The sequence below is a fragment of the Vidua macroura genome, chromosome 8 (assembly GCF_024509145.1).
Source record: "Vidua macroura isolate BioBank_ID:100142 chromosome 8, ASM2450914v1, whole genome shotgun sequence".
In the NCBI taxonomy this organism is placed as follows: Eukaryota; Metazoa; Chordata; class Aves; order Passeriformes; family Viduidae; genus Vidua; species Vidua macroura.
The window spans coordinates 1286770-1294269 of NC_071578.1; the positions used below are offsets into that span (position 1 = coordinate 1286770).

The window sequence follows — 7500 nt, forward strand, 5'->3', positions numbered from 1 at the left end:
GCAGCGGAAAAAGCCGGGTTTTTGTGCGGACGATGCGGTAGCAGCAGCGAAAGGCGGTTTTGGGTTGAGCCTGGCTGCTGAAATGGGTTCCTTGGAGCAATAAATGGAGAAGTGTTCACCCGACACCGGTTTTGTGAAGAAGAGGGTTAGGCTGGTTTGAAGAAGGCTTGTGTTTCAGTAGCTCGCAGGACAAAGTTATCTTTTGATCATGAACTTTGCTGTCCAGTGCCTGAAAAATTAAACCTGGAAAACTCCCTGAGTTAAGCCTAAAGAAATATGCACCACCAGTGGAGAGCAATGCTAATGTTTAACTAGCTGAAATAGCTGTTTGCTTAGTGGGGAATGTGAGGTATCTGACAGAAGGGACATCTCTCTTATTAGTAATCAAATAGGGCTGACCAGTTGTTGCCATCACTCTGGGATTGTGTCAGGCAATTGAGAACAAGTTCACCACTTTATAGAAGCCCAAGTACAAAAAAAAAATCAATATAATTATATTTGTCTTTAGTGTTTTAGCTATGGAAATCATATCGTGCTGGGTTGTTGCCTCGCGAGCTGGATTTATTTCTGCTTTATTGGCTAAAAAATAGTTGGAAGTGGAGGAATCTTGGCGGCGTAGTAAATGCAAGGCAGCGTGTTACAGCTTTTATTATTGGATTACGGGCATGTTCATTGTGCAGAGTTCTTTTTGGAGAGATGTGTGACTTTTGCAGATGTAAATGGTGAATTGCATTAAAGTGTGACTGCAGCAGAATGCGAGGAAAATTAACCAGGAATGAAAATTAGAATAATATTTTGCTTTTCTGTGCTTGGTCGGACTCTGGTTCAGAGCTGTGGAGCCTTTCATGCCTCTGGAGTGTCCACTGCAAAATGCAGGAGGAGTTGATGTTTGTGGTCCTTGCACGTGCCAGAACGTGGCGAAACATCACCTTTTTAGGGATTCTGATGATGTTTCCATAATAACATCCTGGAGCTGCTGTGAGATAATTTGTATCGGTCGTGTGAAGGGTTATCCTGGCAAAACTGAGCTAAGCTACCCAACACCAGTGCTTTTATACCTCCCCCAAACTATCAGAACTATGGGATCATTTGATATTCCAGCAGCATGAGAAGAGATAAAAAAAAAAATCAGAAAACATTTGGTTAATGGGTTTATCATGTTTATTTGAATAAGGAAGATTGAAACTCCATTTATGCCTAGCATAAATGCTTTAGTGATCTTAATTATTGATGAAAAATCTGCTGTGCTTCTAAATTTAAAGATAGGACAATTTTATGGCAATGTTAATCACCTTCTGCATTAGGAATTTTCAAGATTTGGGCTTTATGGGGATGGCATGGATTTTAGCCTCCTAAAGAGAGTTGTCACTTCTCATGGCAGAGAGTCTGGAGCTCGGCAGAGGCCGGAGTGGCCTCTCCAGCCGGGTTTTTGAAGGACTGTGGGATGTGATGTTTGCTCCCAGCAAATTGCAGCAAACCTAGGAGGGAAGTGTGGCTGGGAGGAAGCTCTGGAGGAGGGGTTCCGGACCTCTGGAACCACCGAGGTGGATTTGAAATCCCCGATATTTACATTCGCTCGACCCATGTGCTCGGAGTCTGGTGCCTAAATTTGTTGTCAGGGTTGGATTTCAGGCTTGCATTTCCCTCTTGAGCATCATGGAACAACCTTTCCCCATCACATTTAGGGGTCAATTTACAGTTTCCCATAGGAAGTGGAGTCGCTTGGGTAGTTGGCTTAAAAAGAAAAAAAAAAAAAAAAAGAATTATATCCAATATGCTTCGCTAGATCCTTTTGTCCTTCGGATACATTTAGCAGCTTTTGACCAGATAAGGCATATTTGTCCTCAGGATATGAACCAATAATTCAATCCTGAATTGAGATCTATGGCCACCCATTTCTTCCAGCCCACACTAGGAGACTCCGTGATAGTCGGAATTGTTTATGCGCTGGGATTAAAAAAAAACCCAAAAAACAGAAGGAAAAAAACCCCTTATGCACCCCAGGAGTAATAATTCATTAGCAGTGCTGATATTTTAAATAAACTTGTGTGATTCTATGTTTGAATCCTGCAGTGGGCTGGAAATGTAAAAGCCAAACCCGAGGCCTTGGAAGCGGTTTTTGGTGTCAGGAGCCTCCGCGACCTTTTAATTCACTGGGAATTTTTATTTACGTCGCCGGGATGTTTCTCACGGAGCACGGCTGAGCGGGGAGGCTTTTATTACTGTACACATTTAAGTATCTGCTGGCATTTCGGGGCCGCTCCTCCAGCACAGTACCTCACGTGTTAAAGAACAAACCCACCGTAAATTGCAGCGCAGTCAGTAAAAAGATGCCACAGAAAAAGTGTCCCTGGGAAATTAGATTGACCCAAAGAAAAGCAAATAAAAGAAAGGAAAAGGCCCATATTTTCTTTGCGGTGTTGCTGAAAAGGATGGGAGTATCATTTTCATAGTGGAATAATGTTTTCTGGGAAAACACAAAAGCAGATGTTCCTCATTAGGAACACCCATTGTCTACATATCACAACTATGAACAGATAAATCTCTCCTATTTCACCCATACATTCCAAGGGCTGCAAATGATTACAGGATGCCGCTGGAACTGCTAAACCAAAACCACACTCTGGGCTAGAGCCATTCCTCCGTGCCACCAGCAGATATTTCACTGGGGAGGGATGGAAATTCCTGCTCAGAGCCAGACCCTTGGCTTCTCGCTGCCTTCCCGGGGGTGTCCCCGAGGGCCGGGGCTCCAACTGGTGCCGCCGGGTGCCGGTGGCGGTCGGAGGCCGGGCCGGGAGCGCTGGCGGAGCATCGCCAGCGCCTGCTCGGCAGAGGGTTTCCAGATGGCACCATCACAGCCCTACTGCTCGCTGGCATCTCCGTGGGCAGTAAATACCCCCCTCCCCAATAAATCTGGCATTATTCTGTAGAGTTTAGGAGACTTATCATTCCAAGTGTGTCCTACTTTCCTGTATGGAAGCCAGACATCTGCTTATCCCATTTCTTTCATACGGAGTTTGGAATAGCTGTAGTTTGGGGGAATAAAAAGTTTTGTCATATTTAACAGCTGTTACAAAATTTCAATCCCGTAGGCTCTTAAAATACCTTTTGCCTGACCTCAGATTTGGGAGATAATTGACATTGCTGGTAGCCACCCCCCTTAACCTTTCCCTGGCTGTAATTTCAGATTATTTTCCCTAAACCACTTGGCTGTTCAAGCTGTTGTGTTTTCTTTTTTTTTTTTTTTTTTTTCCTAATTATAATATTTATTTATTTATTTATTTATTTATTTATTTATTTATTTATTTTTACTGCCGGCTCGCCGGTGCAGCGCTTTAATTCCTCCCTACTCCAAGTTTACACCTTCGGCGGGGTGGCGGCGGTGGCTGGAGGGCGAGGGTTTTTTTTTTTTCGTCAGCAGCGTTTCCTTTCACTTCCCGTCACAAAGGTGAGAGCCGCTGACCTTTGCTGGCAGTCCCGGCCGCTGAATTATTCATGTGATTGACTTTTTGTCAGTGCACACAGTTGTGCTCTGGGACATTTTATTCATTTACCTCATTTAAAGCGCCTTTCTGCACCTGTTCAAGTATTAATATCATGTAATTTGGGCCTAATGCCGATTTTGCTGAACACTCATTATATTTTTTATTAGCTATATTTCCAAACGATTATGTATGATTATTACCAAGCCTTACAAACAGCAATGGGTTATTCCCTAGACCTTTACATCTTCTTGTCAGGTTGTTTTCAGAAGCAAGGAGGATAAACATTTGACCAGTCCCAATGTTTTTATTCCTACTCCATATCCAACCAGAGAACTTAAAGCTTTTTCCCTTATGGCTTTGCGAAAGCATGATTAAATCCAACTCTGCAGAAGCTGTACAAATGCCAGCATTTATAAGGTCAACGCTTTTGTTAAAAATGCTATGTAAATGAGGATCTGCAAAAAGGGACATTAAATAAAATTAAATTCATTGTCTTCTTTAATGTCATTTACATTTTGGCTAAGCCCTGGCCTGTCAAGGAGGATTTTTAAAATAATTTTAATTACACATCATTTAGGGATCCAAGGTTTTCTATTCAGTAGCATTTGGATAACCTGCAAAATGGTGACTGTTTATTAACTTCTTAAATGACAACTTGTCATTTCATCTGCATAATGCAGTGAAAACAGAGCAGTTTGGTGTCATTTTTTTTTTTTTTTAAATTCTTATTTTTCTTTAAGATGTGCACCAAACTGCTGGAAGAACAGACCTTAAAATAGCTCAGCTGCTCTTTTGCTTTCAGCGTCCTATTGGCGCTACCAAGTTCAGAGTATATTAAAAAATTACGACTTTCCTGGGTAACCAGTTCTGGAAAAAATTGCCATCAGGAACCCGACATTGATTTTTTTTTTCCTCCTTAAGAAGGTGGTTTATTGTAGATTAATGGGTTTAGCTGCGAGGGATCTGTTTGCAGACAGGGGCAGCTGGACTGGGGCTTGAGGCGTGCAGGTATGAACACCTCTCACCTGTTCAAACGAGGACACGGCACACGCCGGGGCTTCAAATGTGCGTAAAAACAGAGCAAAAAATGGCAAATCAAAGCCATCTCTGTAATTCAGCCCCTCCGAGCTCCCCCACACCCCAGAACCAGGACTTTGGATGTGCTTCCTTCTCCCTTTGGCTTTCTTTCCCTCGGGTCATCCGAGTCACAGCATTTACATCGCTCCCCCGTAATCCCTGCTCCTAACCGGAGCACAGCCCGCAGCCCAGGAAATCCTGGGAATACCTGGGATGCTGGGATGCGCTGGGAGACGGCTTCCAGAGCATTGTTCCCCAGGAAATCCCAAACGTGCTGGGTGAGACTCCTGCACCGCTTCCCTCCCTGTCTAATGCTTGATTATTTGAAGCCCAAAGCATTGCACGGCTGCAGGAGGAGGGAATAATAAAATCCCGTGCTTTTGTGAGAGAGGAAAAGCGGGGGAAGGGATTTAAGCAAAGCTGTCAAAAACTATACTCCAGGAGGGACCCTGATACAAACCATCCCGGGCTTCTGCTGCAGCCTTATCAGGTGAAAAGCAAAGATACTGCCAGAGCCTGTAATTTTGTTAGGATGCCTTTGATGAATTGGATTAGGTTATGGAAAAATCTTTCAAACTCGGAGTTCTGGTACGTGAGCTTCCAGGAAGTAAATAATTACTCTCAGACAGCAGATAATTAAAAAAAACAACCTGTGAAACACAAAGTGGTAGAAATGGGTTTAATAAGGCTCCGTTGCTAACGCAGAGAGATTTCGGGGGGCCGGGGGTAGGAGCAGCCCCGGTGTTGGGTTACTCGCAGGGCTGAGGAGGGAGTGCTGTGCCGGGCTGGAGGAGGTGGAAATTCCAGGCTGGGAGGATGGAAATTGTCACCGGGGATGCCAGGGGGTGATTGACACACGGGGCGAGGGGAAGGGGACGCGGGAGCTCAACCTGCGCTTGGCAGCCCCGGCGGAGCTCAGGAAAATGAGAGCCATTCACGCGGGTCCCGCTGCCAGCCGAGCAGCTCCGCCGGCTTGTTTATCTTAACAGCAAATCTCGCAAAAACGGTTGTGGTCAAACCTGTACAACACAACCTTATACTGGCATTATTAATGCCCTGTTAAAATAAAGATGTAACTGAGAAAAAAAAAAAAAAAAAAAAAAAAAAAAGAAGCTGGAGCTGGGGAATTTTACAGGCTGAGGGGCACTCTGGGCTTTACGAGATGTGAGTTTGCTGTTAACTGTTTTGGTTCTTTAATGTTTTAAGCCGAGGAAAACTTGCTGGTTCCTCAGTGTATCAGCTCAGCTCTACCAGAGCATAGCTGGCTCCGTTCTAGGTTTTATTTTGCTATTGAACAAACTCTCCTTATTTCTCCAAGATGGAAAATATCCAGAGTGTAAACAGCGTTTGTTTGGGAGAAAGGGAAGGTGTTTGTTCCACAGGGTTTGGAGATCTCCAGGTGGCGGGGCTGGAGGCAAACTAAAAAAAAAAAAGAACCCTAATAAATAATAATAATAATGATTAAAAAATTCTGTCGTACTTTGAGCAAAATAAAAGTTTCACAGCCAGCAAAACGACACGGAGCCCAGGGTGGCGTGGCGCCCGTGCCAGGGGCGCGGGGAGCGAACTGCAGCATCCGCGCGCGGCGGCGAGGATAGCGCCGTGTTTTCCCAATAATTCACTAGGAAATGAGTTTAACATGTGTGGAAAGGAAGGGGCTTACATTTGTGTTGTTGTAAGACATGTAGCATAGGCCCAGCTAGCGGAAGGAGTCGGCTCCAGCTTGTCTCTCGTGAAAGACGAAACACGGTTACACATCTGGTGAGAAAGAGCAGTTCATTTGCCCAGACAGCTCGCTCTGCAGCCGCTGAAAGGAGCTATTTTGACAGAAACAAAGCCATGGGGGCTGGGGCAAGCGATTAGCGGGATCCTGCTCGCTCAAAAACTCCTTGGCCTTAATGATAAAGAAATAGAAAAGGAAATAAAGAAACCTGGCCTAAGCCTCCAGCAGTGTTTAAGGAGGCTTTGGGAAAGTAGCAATACAAACAAGGGCTTCCATGTCAAATTCCCGCTGCACTTGGTAAAAGTTTCTAAGGAAAAAAAAAGGTTGGAAGAACAGCAGAACAAAAATTAACCTGGAAGCTGAAGGAGTTATTAGAAAGCAAAGGTCCAGCCACGCTTCTGGGATAAGCTCATTTTCCTGCGACATGTGCAGGAGAAGAAGTTAATTTGACAGCATGGAGGGTGTGGTGCTCTCATTTAAAAGGTGAATTCACCACTGAAAATCTTCACCACACACTTGGTTTGCTCCCTGGGCCCGTGGCTGCACAGAACCTTCAGTTTAGTTGTAAAGCAAACAAGGAGCCCTATCAAAAACCCCAATCTGGACAAAAAAAAATCCCAATCTTCTCGTTGAAGAGAGGTTATTAATGCACAAAGGAGAGATGTGAGTGCCCTTTCTTTTGAATAACAACCAATAAAATTGAATTGGTCTTGGTATTGTGTGGATTGTCAGGAATGCTCTTTACCAATCCAAATTTGATTAGGATTTCCTCTTTATGTTTGTGCAGTTCTTCTGTGCTTCACGAGATGCTGGTGGGCAGCGAGCTGCCTGTGCTAATCCAAACAGGCTTATTAAGCCATGGAGGGATCCATCAGGGGCACTGCAGTGAGGCTGTCCTGCTGGAAACTAACAGTTCAGTAGCTGGAGGTACAAAGAGATTCAGGGAGCGATCCCAGAGCTCTGCTCCAGCCTCCCACTACTTCCCAGGGTGGTCATGGCTGGATGTCTGCTGGTCACTGGGCTCCACAGGGATGAAGGGAAGTCAGTGATAGGAAAATGCACCACCAAAACTTTGATTCTTTCCTTTGGAGGTGGATTTTAGATCTGGGAAGATGTCCTGGCTTGGGCAGTGCCTTCTCTCTGTGAATTATGCCATCAATACTTCTAGAGATTACTTTTCTTTCTTTCTTCTTTTTTTTTTTTTTTTTTTTTTAA

General features: G+C 44.5%; 1 protein-coding gene across 6 annotated transcripts in view; it reads left to right on the forward strand.

Moving 5' to 3' along the window:
• Positions 1–7500, forward strand: part of EBF3 (EBF transcription factor 3) — a 121735-nt gene that overhangs the window by 7700 nt on the left and 106535 nt on the right. The window lies entirely within an intron of this gene.